Here is a 20,679-nt window from a genome sequence, read left to right on the forward strand (position 1 = left end):
GAGAATCAAACTCCTCTCCTCTATCAACATCTGTCCCTCTGAAATGAAGCCCACAAAACCATGAAGCTGCTTTATGTTTTTGTCTCTGTGTCCTCAGAGTCCAGAGGACAATATACAGTGACTCAGCCTGGAGCAGTGAGCTCTGCTGTGGGAGGATCTGTGAGCATCAAGTGTACGACCAGTCAGAATGTTAATAGTAATTGGTTATCCTGGTACCAACAGAAAGATGGAGGAGTTCCTAAACTGCTCATTTACCATATTAGCACTCGATATTCAGGGATTCCAGCTCGTTTTACAGGCAGTGGATCAAACTCTGACTTCACTCTGACCATCAGTGGAGTCCAGGCTGAAGATGCAGCAGTTTATTACTGTCAGAGTGGTCACTATCCTAACAGCCAGCTTGTGTTCACACAGTGAAAAACAGTCGTACAAAAACCTCCCTCAGTCAGACTGAACAGAAACTGAAGTGACTGCTGCAGCTGGAAGATACTGCAGAGACTGATACAGTTCACTGAGGACACACACACACACACACACACACACACACACACACACACACACACACACACACACACACACAGTGAAAATGTCATTGTTGCTAAAGGAAAAGAAAGTTGGAAATATATCATTTATTTTTAACAAATCATTTATGACCTTTGACCTCTGCTTCATACCAGCTCAAATAAATCTCAATTTCTAAATATCGATCATTATCAAAAATCATATTTCTGTAAGAAAAAAAATCTAACACTAAATGAACTCACCAAAAGTCAGTGAGTCATAATTATCTTCACAATTTAGCAAATACTTCAAATAGAAACTTTAAGTCCAAATCAGTCAAATGATCAAATTTCCATCTTTTCTTTCTCAGGTTTTTAGATTTTCTCTTTTTTGCTCTTCAACACTGCCATGGTCCAAAGACCTGTTGACTTCCTATTCATGTTTTTGATTATTAATATGATTTGTTTCATTTATTTTCTGTTTTCCAGTCGCATCTCTTTGTCCCTCTGTTCCTTATGTTCTGTCAACCCGTGTCTCAGAGCTATTCTCTGGTTCCCTGTTTTATTTGGATTCTGCGTTCTGTGTGAGTGTATTCGTCATGTCTGATGAGGTTCAGCTGTGTCTGCCTTCTGTGGTGTATTCCCTCGTTACCCTCTGTGTATATTAGTATGTGTTCTAATAATAGCACTGACACATGTTCACATTCCTCAAATTGAGTTATTAATATTTAAACAGGTTATAGTCAAAGGTCAGCTGCCAATCTCAGAGTTAACCAACTCTGACTTTAAACTTAGGAGTTAAAACTGCTTTGTTCCTGAAAGCAGTTGAACAAATTGAGTTGAGATGGAATCTTGAGCTCTCAGTTTGAGAACAGATGAAGGTAAATTTATTGAACTGTTTACCTCGACTTAAGCACTTACCTGTGTACTGAACAGCCCTCATCAGTGGATCCCAACACCAGTATTTGACAGTAACAGGTGAGCCTCAACTTTAATTGGTAAAGAGACACCATGAGAACTGACATTACAATACTTTTATTTTACAAAAGTCAGCGTCTTTCAGTTCAAAGTTTGTTAGGCAGCTATTGCACATTTAAAACAACAACACAAACACAACGCAGCAACAAGAAACTATGCAGTACATTATAACCGAATACTTAAACATGACTGCACAACAACCTTTCAAAAGAACATTTGTAGATGAATTGTTATTTTCCTTCCAATACTTGAAGCATTTTCTGAGCATCACTTTTTGGTGCATGGCTTGTTGCATGCATACCCCACCTGTCTTAATGGGACTATAAATACAACTATATACAGTCACATTTGTAAAAACAAAAAACTTTTATACTAAACACTTTTAAAATGTACAAATTTGAAGAAGCCCAGGAGCAATCCCATTTCAGAACACTTAGAATAACACAACTTCATCCCAAAAGGCCACAGGTTTCAACCACAGCTTTCCAGCATCAGTTCATGTAAATGCAGCTACAGCTTTCCAAATCCCAGGAATCCTTTTAATGCAGTGTTCATAAGATCTTTAAATTGATCCTCGTATGCAACACGTCTCGGAAGATACAAGGATAAGCTGCACATCGATGCGTATCCCCGACTCCTGATCATAAAAGTCTATGTTGCAGTGGTGGAAGTAAGTCAGCCCCAGTTATAAAGACCAGCAGCTCTTCAAACGTGTGGTCCACCTCTTGCTCTGTTAAAATACATACACCTAGTAAATAAAGCGTAATGTGTAGGTTCATGAATAAAAGATTTCTAATCAGTTACACTGACTGTTATGTAGAGCGGTTGCATTAATGACAATTTAGGAGTCAAAAACAGGTTGTTAGGCAAAACTAATACTGCGAAGCATCGTATAAAGAAAAAGCAAAGCAATCCTGCCCTCCTAAGACACAGGACATTAATTTTTGTCCTCCGAGTCGGAGACCTGTATGTCAAGGACCCTTGACAGGTATTCATATACCTAAATGCCAAGAGAAAGAAAATATGTGTGTCGTCGTTAGGATAGGGATTTATGTTGGTGTGAGAGACTGTAGCCTACAAGTTCATATTGTTCAATGACAGTTATGACATGTTGTGTTTCAGGTGATTTTACAGAAAAAAAACAAAACAAAATAACGTACTGAATACTTTTAACAAAAAAACTCTGTATATTAAATGACTTCTTAAAATACCTACCCCAACACTGATCACGAGAATAGACTCATTCTTGTACAGCGCTTTTCTGCTCCACCTGCTCAGTGTTTCATACAACAAACTGCAACATGCTGAAACATTTCATTACACAGCATGCAATGAATTTGCATATATGTAATGTCTTTAATATCCTGCTTAGTAATGGCAGTGTCTCTCAATTCCCCTTCGCACTTACTCTTTAACATAAACTTTGCTTTACTTCATGTATTGAAAGTGACTTAATTCTACTGACTCATATTGACTACAGATAGCACACTGGCTTCCAATTAGAACCCTGGAAATCATTATTTAGAGTTTAATATTGACATCACCACAAAAGTAAGACAAAGACTCAATTCTTATTTAATATAGATATTTTTTTATTCTTTAAAACTTTAAACAAACTTTAAACTTTAAACAAAGCAATGAAAAATGAGAGAAGAAATTAGATTTTTTTTTTTTTAAAGCTACAGAGTGCAGACTGAAAGTAAGACCAGCATGAAAGTCACAGTTAGTCAGGTCAGGACTGGGGACACTGGTCTCTCATCAGTGGCTCTGAGACCACAGTGTGGGAGCCCTGGGTGGCCTCACAGGTCACAGAGCCCACCTTCATCCAGTGGTCTGCAGGGAGCCTCAGGGTGCTGCTCCAGCTGTAGAGGCCGTCGTTCTCCTGCACCACGGGGCTCCTGCTCTCCTCCCAGCTGATGCTGCCACTGCCATCCACCTTCCAGGACAGACTCCAGTCTGAGGGGAAGCCCTTGTTGGCCACACACATGACTGTAGCCTTCCCCTGTTTCAGCTCCTCACTGGAGGGACCCAGCACCTTCAGGGCGGGGCGGGCATCACCTAGGAAACACCAATCAGGTTAGAGGACAAGAACCACAATTTGATTTTCTCCGTTAAGAAGTTTCTGTCAGGTGTTTTTTCTGCTCCACCAGTCATTCACTCACACATTGTTTCACTTCCCTTTCAGAAACCTCTCATGCATATCAGCACAGAGAGAATCATCACACAGTTTGAGCTGAAATATGTTCAAACTACACTGGAAATAAAAAAACAAAAAAACGAAACAAAGATGTGTCAACACTTTTAAAAGATGTTAAGCTTCCACATCATCAGTTCTTCATAATAAACAGCTTGTTCTGGATAAGAAACTCAATACCAATACTTACCTCATGTGTGTTTTTTTTATTGCTTACATTGTTGTAAATGATATGATACAATAAGAACACCAGAGATCTTTATCTTCACTCCGTGCAGTTTAACTTTTTTCATTGGAAATTGTTCTGAGTGTCTGAATAATCATTTCCAAAGCTGACTTTGTTTCTTAGGACAAAATTTATGAATAAAATATGTAATCAGTTACACAAAAAGTTTCCTAGCCTTTCATATTAAATGAAATTAAAGAAAAGAAAAGAAAATTACATTTAAAAAAAAAAAGCTCTAAGGCTGACTTACTTCCAACATCCAGTCTGGTTCCTCCACCAAAAGTCCACCACAGTGATACAAACTCATTGAGGCGCCGTACAAAAACCTCTGACTGTAGAGAGACACGGCTCTCTGACTCTGTCAGACTGGATTAAAACTAAAAGCTCTCGAGACTTAACCAGATGTATGTATATGTAAAATATCCTCAAGTCCACTCTGATGTTTTATATTGTGTTTAATATTCATTTTAACATTTATTCTGAAGCTAACTTTGTTTCTTCATGAAGATTTATCTAAAAACTATTTTCCTGAGGTTTTTTTAGGCGCATTGAACAGAAAAGTTAAGATAATCAAAAGAAAGAAATTTGCTAAAGTAAATGAGGTTTAAGTTTGACTTACTTCCAACTTGCAGTCTGGTTCCTCCACCAAAAGTCCACCACAGTGATACAAACTCATTGAGGCGCCGTACAAAAACCTCTGACTGTAGAGAGACACGGCTCTCTGTGTGACTGAACTAAACCTACAAGCCCTCAAAATACAACTTTACCATCAGAACTAGAAATAATAATGAATAATATGAAACATCCCAGATTTTCATTGGAAATTGTCCTGAGTGTCTGAATATTCATTTCCAAAGCTGACTTTGTTTCTTAGGACAAAATTTATGAATAAAATAATTAATCAGTTACATAAAAAGTTTCCTAGCCTTTCATATTAAATGAAATTGAAGAAAAGAAAATTACATTTAAAAAAAAAAAGCTCTACGGCTGACTTACTTCCAACTTGCAGTCTGGTTCCTCCACCGAACGTGTACCACAGTGATACAAACTCATTGAGCCGCCGTACAAAAACCTCTGACTGTAGAGAGACACGGCTCTCTGACTCTGAGACAAACAAACTCAACAATATGAATTCTTTAAATCATAATTTCATAACATATTAATATTATAATTTTTACATAAAAAACAACGAAACACAATAAAACTATATTCCAATAATCCAATTTGTCATTTACATTTTACAACTGTTAAGATACATCACTTTAATGCTTCCACCTTCTTTATCATAACTCTAAACATTAAAATTAATTTTCAAGCTACAATGACAAAACTTAAAACTCATCAGGTAAAACCTCACAAATGCATCAAAACAGTTTTATGTTCTCTCACAAACACTTAGTGTCTTCAGATCGCGCACAGAACCAGTTAAAATGATAATACTGCTGAGCATTACACACTACGTCACAAAACAGAGCATGAAGCTCAAGTCTTTCCAGTCTCACAGTTTGTCCTGTTATTCTACAAAACATATAAAATGTCAACCTAAAACAGATGATGATTCTGAGCAGGGCCGTGCAGAGATGCTGGAAGGGACGGGTGCTCAAAGTTCAAAAGGGGCACATGGAACCAGGCTGAATAACAACAACACTGTTGCTGTTGAGGGGTTGCTGCTGCTCCTGCTGCAGATAGTGATGGAGGTCTGTGTTGCTTTGAGACTGTAGACAGTAAAAAGTCCACAGCAGAGATGGTAGCTGATTAAAGAAGTGTTATGAGATGATAATAAAATGCAAAGATTGGTGACAGCGCTCGGAAGCATTAAACCACAAAACTGTGGGAAATGAACTCGGCTCTGCCTGTGAGTCACTCTTCCATCTCCTCATCTCATCTGTCACTCTCCACTTGCTGTACATCTCAGAACAGGGCACACTCTGGTGTTTCATTAATCTATTATTTAATTATCCATACTTAAAAGCTCATGCACCTAATCCAAAATAAAGTAATGATAGAAAAATGTTATAGAACCAAAGCATTGTGTTTATTATTGTTTTTATACTTGAGCACCTCTGCTATACAACAACTGGTACAGGCGTTATTGTTCCCTGTTGTGACGGAGTTACACCGTCCCGGGCCGCAGACAGCTGATCTGGGCGCATACACGCACCACCACCATTAGTTTCTACAATTACTGCGCGTCTTTTCGTCGACCGGGCAGATAAACAAAAAGGGGTGAGAGGTATATTTTGAGCAGCGCAGAGGGTGGCCAACATATTTTCCCACTTACCTTTAATAAAGCCGGTCGCGGAGACTCGCTGTGATCGCCGATTGAATGGGGGTTATGCAAGCCGATGGTATGGTGTTCTCGGGTTCAAATAGTGGGTTTGCGCGCGCTTGAAAGGTCACGCGAACTGCATTATTTTTTTTGTTTGTTTTTTTGTTGTTGTGAAACACTGTAGGCTGCCTGGAATTGGCCATAAATGTCTGTATTTACATATATGTATTGTAGGAATACAGCTGGAAATAAGCTGAGGGGGAAAGATTGTTTGGTAAAAGAAATAATAAAGAGATGACTATTATGCCTAGTGGGAGGGGTCATGGGGTATAAAAGAAGGCTGTCAGGGCCTACCTGGGTTCTTTCAGTGAGATGTTACAGAGAGGGTAACATGCAGACTGTGTTTTGTATATAGATGTTTGTTTTGTGTTGACTTAAGTTAGTTTCCTATTTTCTTTGTAAATAATCTTTTGTGCACCTGGGAGGCCGGCAGAATAAATTATCCACACTGAATGCTTCCTGACTACGCCTGCATTTGTTCGGGAGAAGTTTAGGAGAGGACCCCGCGACATATGGTGTCAGAAGTGGGATTGCTAGTCGGAAGAGGAAAACGCGCCTCCCAGTTAAGCGCACAGGGCTGCGGTCCCAGCAGCATGAGCTTCCAGTGGAGAAGACAGCAGAGGAGCTGGCATGGGACACAGTGCCGGCGTCGTCTTCTTCAGCAGAGGAGGAGGAGGAGGTTTCCGGCAGGATTGGTCCAGAATTGCCTACAGCTTCGACCTCAGCACGTGACCCAAATGGAGAGCTGATTGCGATGATGAGGGACTTCCTGGCGGGACAGCAAAGGAGAGAGGAGGTTTTTTTGGCAGAACTCAGGGGGCTGAGGACTGTTTCCCCTCCCAACGCTCAGCTGCATTCAGATTTTGCTGGTCAGCAAAGTCCAGCCCAAGCACCAGCCGGAGCAAGCACCACAGCAGCAATGGCCACGCCAAGCACCGCAACAGCAAGCAGCCCCAGAATGGTACTGCCTACACCTGCACGTCAAAGAGGATACCGGGATCCCCCAGAGGAGGTTCCCTCTCGTCAGTCACAAGCAGTGACCAACAGCCTCGACCAGTCAGTCTCAGAGTGGATGCGATCTGTTGGGCCAAAAATTCCACCCTATCAGATGGGGGAAGACATTGAGAACTATTTGTTGCGTTTTGAGCGAGTTGCCAAAACCTGTAGATGGCCAGAGAGTGAATGGGCCTGTCGTCTGGTTCCACTGCTATTGGGGAAGGCGTTGGAGGCCTACACTGCAATGGATGAAGAAAGAGCCCATCGTTATGAAGATTTAAAAGCGGCGTTGCTAACCAAATTTGACATTTCCCCTGAGACGTATCGGCAGAGGTTCCGGTCCAATACAGTTCCACCTGGTGAGATCCCCACTGAGACCTATTATCGCCTGAAGGGCCTCTATCGGCGCTGGATCCGACCAGAGCAGCATACTAAAGAAGAGATGGGAGAAGCTATCATCTTGGAGCAGTTAATCCAGGTACTTCCAGGGGAGGTGAGGACCTGGGTGAGGGAGCATGAGCCAGCAGATGGACTGACCGCTGCTAAGCTGGTGTCACAGTACTTCAATGTGCGTAAAGGAGCACCACCTGCACGCTCATCTGGGATGCCACAGCGACCACCACTCCCATCATCGGGTCTTCTGAAAAGGGAGAGCAACCCAGAGCCACCAGAAAACCCCAAGGCATCAAACTTACGAGGAGCGGGTAAGGACTTTCTTTGTTATTATTGCCAGCAGCCAGGTCATAAAGCCTCGGTATGCCCTATCCGGAAGGCTAAAGTCACTGGTGTCTGCTATGCACCCCGGCTGGAGATGGAGCCCACAAGGGTCCAGCCAGTGGATGTGCAACGCTATAAAAAAGTAAAGGTCAATGGTCTGCAGGCTACTGCTTTGCTGGACACTGGTAGTTTTATGTCTTTAATTAAGCATAGTTTGGTACCAGTGAACAGTGTGGACTATAGCAGACAGGAAGAAGTTTTATGTGTGCATGGCGATAAACATCCATACCCAAAAGTGGAGGTAACAGTGACTATTAATGAACAGCCATACCTGTTGTCAGTTGGGGTGGTACAGAACTTGCCTGTAGAGGTTATTCTGGGGATGGACTTGCCTGTACTCATGGACTTGCTGCAAGAAAAAGAAGAACAGTGGACAGAGACTGATGTGGGGGATAAGGGGAATGCTAAATTAAACGTGTCTGGCCCAGTGGTCACTAGAGCCCAAATGAAGGCTGGATGCCAACCCTTGCCAGACTTTGACAGTAGTCTGTGCGAGGGTGGCACTAATGGGCCAAGAAAATCCCGCCGCCAACGCCGCATTGAGAAGCAGCTATGGTCAAAGGGGCCGGACACTAAGAGCATGAAATGGGATGTACCAGAAAATATCACTTTGTTGCAAAGGGAGGATGAAACGTTGAAAGTTTTCTTTGCTAATGTGACTGAAGGGGGAACTGGGAAATGGGGAGGGAAAGAGAAGTTCATTGTTGACAAAAATGTGTTGTATGCAGTTGACGGTGACCACCAACGGCTTGTGATACCTTCTAGTTGTAGACCCCTCATTATGCAATTAGCACATACCCTCCCCTGGGCAGGTCATCTGCGTCGCCAAAAAACCTATATGTGAGTTAGCTCACGTTTCTTTTGGCCATCAATGTACACAGACATACAAAAATATTGCCGTACATGCCCTACCTGCCAGAAAACTTGTCCAGCTCGCAAGTCAGACAGGGCCCTGCCACAGCCACTTCCGGTCATCTCCACCCCCTTCCGTAGGATAGCTATGGACATTGTGGGTCCTCTGGTAAAAAGCAGTCGGGGTCATCAGTACATTTTGGTGGTGTGTGATTATGCGACTCATTTCCCAGAAGCGTTCCCCCTGTGTGCGCTCATGGCACCCAATGTTCTGCGTGCACTGGTACAGCTGTTCTCCCGGGTGGGGATACCAGATGAGATTTTGACCGACCAAGGGACTAACTTTACCTCTAGGTTGATGCAGCTCTTCCACAACCAGCAAGGCATCTCTGCCATCAGGACGTCACCCTACCATACACAGACAGATGGGTTAGTGGAGAGGTTCAACCAAACTCTGAAGAGGATGCTGCAGAAGTTTGTGTCAGACACTGGGAAAGACTGGGACCAGTGGCTACCCTTCCTGCTGTTTGTGTACAGAGAAGTTCCCCAGGCTTCCACTGGTTTCTCACCATTCGAGCTACTCTATGGTTGGGATGTGCAGGGGCCATTGGATCTCCTCCGGAAGGGTTGGGAGTCTCCTGCTTCTGCTCCAAATGATAAAGGAGTGGTGCAATTTGTGCTGGAAATGAGAGATCGGTTGGGGAGATACCATGAAGAGGCCGAGGTCAACCTGCGAGACGCTCAACGAAGCCAGAAGACCTGGTATGACCAACAGGCCCGGCAACGTGAATTTCAACCTGGTCAAAAGGTGTTGTTACTTCTCCCGTCAGCCAACAGTAAACTTCTGGCGAAATGGCAAGGGCCATACACAGTTCTTCGCAGAATGGGGCCAGTGACCTATGAGATTCATCATCCTGAAAAGAGGAAACCGAAGCAGACTTACCATGTGAATCTCCTGAAAGAATGGGAAGAGCGTGCCCACCAGGCCCCTGCGAAAGCTCTGATGGCAAGAGAAATGCCAAGAGAAGGGAAGACAGAACCCGAGCAGGTAGCCGATACGATGTCTCCGGTGCTGACTCATCTTACCCCACAGCAGGCTGCTGAGCTATTCCAAGTCCTTTGGGAGACTTCATCTCTGTGTTCAGTTAACCCCGGCAGGACCACCCTTGTCGAACATGTGATACGCCTAAAGGATGGACATCCCATCCGCCAACGTCCATACCGGGTTCCACAACACCTAGTGGATAAACTGCGACAGGAGGTGGAGAAGATGCTGGAGCTTGGGGTGATAGAGCCGTCCTGCTCAGAGTGGTGTAGCCCGGTGGTCATCATCTTCAAAGATGGCTCCCTACGCATCTGCATTGATTTCCGGAAGCTTAATTCCATTTCAGAGTTTGATGCCTACCCCATGCCTCGAACCGAGGATTTGCTGGAGAAGATCGGAGCGGCCAGGTACATCACCACCTTGGATCTTTGCAAAGGTTACTGGCAAGTGCCACTGGAGGAGTCTTCTCGACCGCACACCGCCTTCAGGACACCTGCCGGCCTGTTCCAGTTCACGGTGATGCCATTTGGCCTACATGGGGCACCGGCCACCTTCCAAAGGCTGATGGACAAATTACTACAGGACTTTAATAGACAGTAATATATGATGAGTAATAATTTAAAAAATCCATACACATAAAACACACACACACACACATACGGTGACATTTTATACCTTCTCCAGAATACTGTATATACTACGGCCACAAGTTTTCATCATGATGCTGATCCAGAATCCTTCTCTTATTATTTAATTCTAGTGCTATAAGTGTCATGGTCCTGGGTCATGTGACCCAGTGTTTTGTGTTAATTATTATTATCTTATGCTTTAGGTTATTCTGGTTATGTCTTTTGCTATGATTTCTAGTTCCTAGGTTTGGTTCCCATGCTCCCTCTGTTCCAGTTCAGTCAGGTCTCTGTGTAAAGTCCGTGGCTGTGTCCCAATTCAGGGTCTGCAAGCTTGAAGTACGCGCACTACGTGTACTGCGTACGGTGCGTACTATGAGTACAAGATTGTGCGGAAGTGAGAGGCTTGTGAAATGGGACGGTCTAGCCTGCGTCGCGCTGTTCAGGTTGCCTAGCAACCATGATGCTAACCGCGAGAAAGATTTCATACAGCTTTGTGTGACAGAAATGAAGGAGAAAAAATGTCTTGTTGGTCATTCATTTTTGTCATGACATCACTTTGATTAGTTGAGTATCTGAGGACTGGAAATATATATATATATATATATATATATATATATATATATATATATATATATATATATATATATATATATATATATATATATATGTGTGTGTGTGTGTGTGTATATATACATATATTACAGCAGTGAGCTTGAACTTGAAAGATTCAAGTTGCAGTTTATATTTCCTATCACCTTAAATCTTCACTCAAAAGTGTATATACAGATGTATTATACATAAGAGACAAATATTGTTCGTTTAATATGTTGGCATTATTACATTTGGCTCAATGCTTACATACATGTGTGAAAAGGAAAATGTACGAGCTGTGAAAACTGTGTCTGATAAAATGAAGAGTAGACTGATATATGAAATATTCCTTTATTGGGTGAGAAAATCAGACCATGTCATAACTGCTTTAAGTCACACAGAATAGATATCAGAGCCTTAAACAGGCTGACGTGTGCTAAATGGGTCAAACTGGGCAGAAAGTCTACAAACACATAACATCCTTATAGAATATGATGTAACACTATAGATCAACTTAGCTCAGAATATATAAAGCATATAAACAATTACAGCAATATGATGCAACACACACAGCAGCTGCTGTAAGATTAGCATTTTGTCATGTTTGAAATATTAATCTAATATAATGTGTTTCTGGCACTTCTCCCCCTGCAAATTTGTGTCTTTGTCTCATTTTCTCTGTATCTCTTTGTACAACTTTATAGTGAAAAAAAAAGGCTTTCTATTCTATTCTAACTTGCATGTTTCTGTCAGTCAGATGATTTCCATAGAGGCACTTTGCATCAGCAGCACCATGCTCCAGTGCTCTGGGAGAGTTTATAGTCCTGAGAGTTGAACACTGGATGACTGACAGCTGTCCTTCATCACAACAGAAGCCACAGAAATCCTCCTCATCAAAAACATGACTTTGATCTGCGTCCTCATCTGGACTCTCCTCTGCTGCTGCTTCACAGGTAAAGTCCAGAGAATCAAACTCCTCTCCTCTATCAACATCTGTCCCTCTGAAATGAAGCCCACAAAACCATGAAGCTGCTTTATGTTTTTGTCTCTGTGTCCTCAGAGTCCAGAGGACAGATCACAGTGACTCAGCCTGGAGCAGTGAGCTCTGCTGTGGGAGGAACTGTGAGCATCAAGTGCAGGACCAGTCAGAATGTTCGTGTTTGGAGCAACAACCATCTTTTATCCTGGTACCAACAGAAAGATGGAGGAGTTCCTAAACTGCTCATTAAGTATGTTAGCACTCGACAATCAGGGATTCCAGCTCGTTTTACAGGCAGTGGATCAAACTCTGACTTCACTCTGACCATCAGTGGAGTCCAGGCTGAAGATGCAGCAGTTTATTACTGTCAGAGTGATCACTACATTAACAGTCAGTATGTGTTCACACAGTGAAAAGCCATCATACAAAAACCTCTCTCAAGTGCAGAGACTGATACAGTTGACTGAGTACACACACTCAAAGAAATACACTGGTTTTCATATCTTAGTGAGGATATCTAATTGACATAATGCTTTTCCTAACTGCTTACTATAACCTTAACCATCAAAAGTGAATGCCTAACTATAACCTAACTGTAACCCTGACACTAAAACCACTTTTTGAGACTCAAATGCCTTTAAACTCGTTTGGGACGAGCGTTTTTCCCCATAAGTGACTGTTGTTCTCCACAGTATAGTGGCATGCCACACGTGTAATGCACATTTAAAAAAAAAAAACAAAAAAACAAAACATGTGGGGAACCTCCTCCAGATGTCACTGTTGGTGTTTCTGGAGTCAACAAACATAGTATATATTATTTCATCAAAAGAAGTTTATTGGTCTCCATCACCCTCAGATTTACAACCAATCCTGGGGTAGATGAAGGTAATGACATGTTCTGTTACCAACAGAAAAATGGTGAAACTCCTAAAAAGCTAACTTATAATGCTGACACTTGAGCTTCATGACCTTTGACCTCACTCACACTTCACAGAGGTTTTAAGTTTCTTGGAACCTTATCCCAACTTCACATAAATAGGATTGTTAGAAAGGTGTAAAAGTACACAACACACACGATGATTGTGCTCACTATTATTGCGTTTTACTGACAGTTATGAACTCAAGGAACACAGTCTGTTCCAGTCCAGCTCTCCCCGTCCCCGCTCGACTCTGTCTTCACTATATAGAGAAACAGAAAGAGACAACGTCATCAGTCAGTCGCCACCACCTGTGGCTCACCTGCCTCCCGGCACCGCCCCCTTGAGCTCACTGTACCACTCCTCCCCTGCAGATGAGCCAAGGACCACACCTCCGCCACAGAAGGCAAATCAAACCTGTGACCTCCTTAATTCATATTTTTAATTAATCGAGATATATTCTTACTAAATATTATGATAAACATGTGAATCCATCAATGAACCATAAAACAAAACATTTAAATAATAGAAAATATTTTGGAATAAGAATATTCTGAAGAACAAACTGATATATCTGCTCAATACTACGATGGATTGAATCATTCCTGATAAACAGCATCGTCAGACTGATCCAAGTCAGTCAGTTCATTTCCATAGAGAGGCACTTTGCATCAGCAGCACCATGCTCCAGTGCTCTGGGAGAGTTTATAGTCCTGAGAGTTGAAGATGGCGCGGCCACGTCCAGACGCCTTCCTGACCGCTCCGCTCCGACTAGGGATGGGTATTGATAAGATTTTAACGATTCCGATTCCATTTTCGATTCTGTTTAACGATTCGATTCTTTATCGATTCTCTTATCGATTCTTTTTTTTTTTTTAAAAAAGGAGAACACTAAGGTCGATTAGCTCAGAGCTTTGTTTTATATCTTCTCTTTGAACAAGATAGAAATTTAGGAGTAACATGGCCTTACAAACCCAACAGTGAGATCTTGAGAGATCCAGCCTACGGCTCTTCAATGGGGTGTCACAGGGTCCCCAGGAAAAAAAATTGTAAATGTAAAAATAATAAAATAAATATTCTTGTGAGACATATCACATATTGACGGGGTCGGGTTATGTTAAAAAGTATAAATTGTTATACTTTGTTCATTGGTTCAAAGGTACCCCACACTTCTTTTTTTGTTTGCTTGTTTGTTCTGTTGTATTTTTCATTTGAACTGTTACTCTGCCAGAGTACTCATATTTACAAGATGGCATTGAACGCCCCATTGGTGTATCAGGAAAACTATTTTGTACGTATGTTCCTTGAAGGGGATTGAAGTCGTTCTTTTTTCCACCGCAGCGAAGGGCTAGGAGTAGGAGAGGAGCTGCTGTATGTTTTTGTTATCGAATCGATCTGATTGTGAAATAAAGCATATGCAGTGAGAAAGCAACTCCAGGAGTCATCCCTGCCTTAAAGCTGCAACATTCTTCTGTAGCAATAACAAAGTATAACATAAATTGTTCTGTGGCAATTACACAAGAATATCCAGTAATGTCCCTGCCCACAATTAAACACATTCACTTACCAAAAATCGGGGGCATCTGCTGTGGCAAATGGGTGCAAGCCTTTGACCACAAACTTAGACACTGCTCGGTGACATTAGTCTATCCTGGCCTGAAAGGAGACGCTACCGGTAGACTGCAGCGAGAACTGCCAGCGAGCGCCAGCCAGACTCTGTCTGTCTCTCTCATCATGGTCACCTACATGTACAGTAATGGCAGGTCTTGTAATAAGGCAGATTGCGCTAACATAATATGCACTGTTAGTTGATTATTTACCTGCCGCATTAACGGGAGAGGACGTGCAAACGTTAGCGCTGCTGCTGGGTTGAGAGTCACGAGTCCGGAGCGGAATTAAAAACGCGTGTCATCGCGTGTTTTGTGAGCAAATGCTTTTGCATATTCGTAGTGTTTCCTCCCTTAAATGAAATATCTACTTTGCAAGTTGCCCTGTTGTCATCGGTTCTCATAAAGTATAATCAAACTTTTGAGCGTTTGAGCCGCTTAGGCGCCATGTTTCCTGCCAGGTAAATGACGCTCCGCAACGTGGTGACGTCATTCGGGGCGACTGGAATCGATAAGGGAATCGTTTGCAAAAATGGCAAACGATTCCAAGGAATTGAAACAGTGGGAACCGGTTCTCAACAAGAACCGGTTTTCGATACCCATCCCTAGCTCCGACTATCCACTTTTCTTGTTTTTTACTTATTTTTTGCTCTGGTTTACATCCCAAAATCCTCTAGTCTTATAGTATACGACAGCGGATCACTTGTAAACATCGGTGCCAAGGTTGCACATCTAATCTCGGACACTTTTAAACCTGACCCTTCCTGGCCGCCAGAGATTCTACGCGGCACGGAGAACAACAAAGGACGGGCCGCTCATCCGAGGCGCAGAACAAAGAAGCGCCGGGGAAAACGCGCTGGTATTAGGAACAGACTGAGACAGCAGGCGCACCACTGCCCAGTATCCTACTGGCCAATGTACAATCCATGGAGAACAAGCTCGACGACCTAAGAGCAAGGGTCACCTTCCAACGTGACATGAGGGACTGCAACATTCTGTGCTTCACGGAGACATGGCTGTCCCCCACTGTGCCGGACCAGGCCGTAACTCCGTCGGATTCATTCTTTGTGCTCCGCGCGGACAGAACGGCAGAGTCGAACAAAACCAAAGGTGGAGGAGTGTGTTTCATGGTAAACAGAAAGTGGTGTGATGCCAGGAGCATTTCTACTCTCTCCAGCGGCTGCTCGCCACATCTGGAGTTCCTGAGCATTAAGTGCCGCCCTTTCTATCTGCCCCGTGAGTTCACCTCAGTCATCGCCACGGCGGTCTACATCCCACCCCAAGCGGACACAGGTATGGCTTTGTCCGAATTACATGATGTGCTGAGCTCGCTTCAAAACAAGGACCCGGGTGCAGCCCTCATTGTAGCAGGAGACTTTAACAAAGCGAACCTCAGACTAGTCATGCCAAACTTTTACCAGCATGTCTCGTGTCCAACGAGAGGGGATCGAATTTTGGATCACTGCTACACGCCATACAAGCAGGGCTACAAAGCTGTCTCACACCCGGCTTTTGGGAAGTCTGACCACAACGCCATCTTCCTCATTCCCCAGTATAAACAAAGCATACGGAGGGAAGACGTGACCACGAAGGAAGTAAAACGGTGGACTGCCCAATCAGAAGCTACGCTACAGGACGCACTCAACGACGTAGATTGGGACATGTTCAGAGCATGCGCAGTCGACATCAACGAGTTTATGGAAGTAGCAGTATGCTTCGTCAATATGCTAGCGGAGGAGATTATCCCCACTGCGAGAGTCACCACATTCCCAAACCAGAAACCGTGGATGGACAGATCGATCCGCACTGCAGTAAACGCCAGGACCGCCTCCTACAACGCGGGTCTCGCCACTGGCGATATGAGCGCCTACAAAGCGGCCTCATACGGTGTGCAGCGCGCGGTGAGAGATGCCAAACGCAGGTACCGGGAACGTGTGGAGTCCCACTTCCACCAGGGCGACACACGGAGTATGTGGCACGGACTACGCACCATTACGGACTACAAAGCCAGGGACACTGCGCCGATCAACGCCGACTCTGCACCAACGAGCTGAATCGGTTCTACGCCCGTTTCGAGGTTAGCCACGCGGCTAATGCTATCTACCGCCTGACTACCGAGGACAGTGACGTCATCAGCGAGAGACCGGTGACCAGCATCGCGGAGCATGACGTCCGAGCGGCACTGAGGAGAGTGAACACAAGGAAAGCGGCGGGGCCAGACGGCATCACCGGCCGTCTGCTGCGCTGCTGTGCTGACCAGCTAGCAGGTGTGTTCACTTACATCTTCAACGAGTCCCTGGCGAAGTCTGTGGTCCCCACATGCTTCAAAAGATCCACCATCCCCCTTCCCCAGAACAGCAAACCCTCATCCCTGAACGATTACCGGCCAGTTGCACTGACCTCGGTAGTAATGAAGGTGTTTGAGAGGCTGCTGAAGAACATCATCTCCTCCTCCATCCCAGACACCACAGATCCGCTGCAGTTCGCCTACAGATCCAACAGATCCACAGAGGATGCCATCGCCCACGTCCTACACACCACTCTCAGCCACGTGGACAAGAAACAGGGTAACTATGTGCGAATGCTGTTTGTTGATTACAGTTCAGCGTTTAACACAATAGTGCCCTGCAGACTGTTCACAAAGCTGAGGGATCTGGGACTTAACAGCCGTCTGTGTGCATGGGTGTTGGACTTCCTCACTGGCAGAACTCAGGTGGTGAGGGTGGGCAGGTGCTTCTCCAACAGCATCACCATCAACACAGGAGCACCTCAGGGATGTGTCCTCTCGCCACTGCTCTACTCCCTCTACACTTCGGACTGTGTGGCCACCCATGGCTCCAACACCATTGTGAAGTTTGCTGACGACACAGTGGTGTTGGGTGCCATCTCCAACAACGATGAGGCGGCCTACATGGATGAAGTGAAGAATCTGGCATCGTGGTGCCAGGACAACCACCTCCAGCTGAACGTCAGCAAGACCAAGGAGCTGGTGGTGGATTTCAGAAGGGGTCAGCACAGAGACTACAAGCCCATTATCATCAATGGAGCTCCAGTGGAGAGGGTGCAGTCCTTCAAGTATCTTGGTGTCCACATCTCCTCAGACCTGACATGGTCTGCCCACATTCAGGTCCAGACCAAAAAGGCTAGGCAGCGCCTGTATCACCTTCGACAACTGAGGAAGTTCAGGGTCTCTCCAAAGATCCTCAGGATTTTCTATACAGGCGCTGTGGAGAGCATCCTCACACAGAACATGACATCGTGGTTCGGGAACAGCTGTGTGAAGGACCAAAAAGCTCTCCAGAGAGTGATCCGTACAGCAGAACGCTGCTGCAGGATTGCTCTCCCCCCGCTTCAGGACACCTACACCAGGAGATGCCAGACTAGAGCAGCGCAGATACTGAAGGACCCGTCCCATCCTGGCAACAAACTGTTCCAACTTCTGCAATCTGGTAGAAGGTTCCGCATCATCCGGGCAAGGACAGAGAGACTCAAGAGGAGCTTCTATCCCCAAGCCATCCGTGCCCTAAACACACACACCCGCCCTCTCACATCATCTATAATTGACTGAGACAGGACTCTTCCAGACACTAAACCAAGGCACAATGTACATTTCAATTCCTTTAATTTTAAATGTTTATATTGTCTATCCTGTAAAATAGTCAGATATCTATTCATATTAATGTACAGAATTCACCTGCTTGCTGCTACTACTGCACATTCACCCAGTGTATATACTATATGTGTATATATATATATATATATATATATATATTTACATTTCACTGTGTGTTATACTTGTATAACTATGCATGTGACAAATAATAAAGAACCTTGAACCTTGAACCTTGAACCTTGAACACTGGATGACTGACAGCTGTCCTGACAGCTGGACTCTCCTCTGCTGCTATATGTGTATATATATATATATATATATATTTACATTTCACTGTGTGTTATACTTGTATAACTATGCATGTGACAAATAATAAAGAACCTTGAACCTTGAACCTTGAACCTTGAAACCGGGATGACTGACAGCTGTCCTGACAGCTGGACTCTCCTCTGCTGCTGCTTCACAGGTAAAGTCCAGAGAATCAAACTCCTCTCCTCTATCAACATCTGTCCCTCTGAAATGAAGCCCACAAAACCATGAAGCTGCTTTATGTTGTTGTCTCTGTGTCCTCAGAGTCCAGAGGACAGATCACAGTGACTCAGCCTGGAGCAGTGAGCTCTGCTGTGGGAGGATCTGTGAACATCAAGTGTACGACCAGTCAGGATGTTTATGTTTGGAACAACAATCACCGTTTACACTGGTACCAACAGAAAGATGGAGGAGATCCTAAACTGCTCATTCACTCTGCTAGCAGTTGAGTATCAGGGATTCCAGCTCGTTTTACAGGCAGTGGATCAAACTCTGACTTCACTCTGACCATCAGTGGAGTCCAGGCTGAAGATGCAGCAGTTTATTACTGTCAGAGTCAGCACTACATTAACAGCCAGTATGTGTTCACACAGTGAAAAACAGTCGTACAAAAACCTCCCTCAGTCAGACTGAACAGAAACTGAAGTGACTGCTGCAGCTGGAAGATACTGCAGAGACTGATACAGTTCACTGAGGACACACACACAAAATAAAGCCCTTCAACACAAATATGTGTCCCACTGCTATCTCATGCATGTTGTTTTCAACTTGCAAATATATAATTAACTAAAGAACAAACGTGGGCCAGTAACAGATACCAAGATGAATCTTAGTCATGACCTTTGATAACCGCAGTGGAACAAAGCCATAACATCTAATCAAGTGTCAGGGCTGTCGCCAGAGCGTGGAGTGAACCCAAAACAGACTCCGAGCTGTGGTGTGGACAATGACTTTATTTACAATGAGGTAGAAACACAGCAGTAGTGAATAAAATGTGATCCGGGGCAAAAGAAGTGTAACATAAACTATTACCCACACAGTAAAATTGTTATGGCCCTGATCTGGCCCACACAATGTGCTTATACATGGCCCACATACCGCAAAGAATGACGGCCCTTTGGTGGACCAGATCAGGTTTGCCAGATCAGGTTTGCCAGAGGTGGCCCACACATGGGCCAGCACAAGGCCAGCTGCAGATACAATGGTGGTCCTGTGCTGGCCCAGAAGAGTTTCAGCTCTGGCCCCAGATGTCAGCCTAATGTTTACCTTAATCAACCCATGTAACAACAACATGTGGCGGAACATAATAGTGCAAAAATAACATGATGAAACTCTGTTCAGACCCTTAGAAGTTTGCATATTGAGACAGGCCCAATGTGAAGCAGCAAATGCTATACAGGGCTTCACAGTGCTTGCATGGCCTTCAGAATTCACTAATACTCTCCAAGTACTTTCACCAAAAAGGCTTTTACTATCCAGATAGCTTCTTTCTCCTTCCATCTGTATCTCTAGCGTAGCTGATTGGTACATGAAGGCACACACAGGTGTCCGAGCAGCGCACACAGATTGGGGGAGGGTCAGTCCTGCCTCCACACCATTTATCCACATATTGATTAAACTTATGTTTACATGCTTTTTATCAGCATTTATTATATTTAATTGCTTTTTATCAATATTTATTCCCATTGTGTAATGAGTATTTTAATCAAAAGAGTATCAATATTTATGCTTTTAATCCTGTTTTTAACACTGGGTTACAATTTCATTAGCAATAAATTTAATAACCCTCTATATTAACAGTTACACACTATATAGAACAACTTTATAGAATTATATTTGTTTGCAGATGTTAGCAGCTATCAGTGAATAGTTATCAGCTATTTTGAAACAAAACTGTAGAGAGACACGGCTCTCTGACTCTGAAACAAACAAACTCAACTACATAATTCTCCACTAGGCCTTTACTGAATCCAAATTCAGTTTCTGCTCGTTTGTGGGTCTCTCTTCATTCAGTTTAGTATTTAATAACAGGAATGCATGCTCTGTTGAGGTGAAAGAAGGTGACTTAAAAATGGAAGAATATCCTATTTCTTTGCCTGTGAAAGTCTTGGGTGGTTTTTAAAGTTTAGTATATTAG

General features: G+C 43.7%; 1 long non-coding RNA gene across 1 annotated transcript in view; it reads right to left on the minus strand.

Moving 5' to 3' along the window:
• Window positions 1–13,784: 13,784 nt before the first annotated feature.
• The window catches only part of LOC145423571 (uncharacterized), a 71,086-nt gene continuing 64,191 nt past the window's right edge, over window positions 13,785–20,679 (minus strand). Inside the window, exons 2-3 of the long non-coding RNA XR_013904619.1 lie at window positions 14,834–15,229; window positions 13,785–14,755 (exon numbers count right to left, since the gene is read on the minus strand). This is a non-coding gene — a long non-coding RNA (uncharacterized LOC145423571). The remainder of the gene's footprint in view (window positions 14,756–14,833; window positions 15,230–20,679) is intronic.

Source organism: Astatotilapia calliptera, chromosome 22 (assembly GCF_964374335.1).
Source record: "Astatotilapia calliptera chromosome 22, fAstCal68.1, whole genome shotgun sequence".
NCBI classification, from domain to species: Eukaryota; Metazoa; Chordata; class Actinopteri; order Cichliformes; family Cichlidae; genus Astatotilapia; species Astatotilapia calliptera.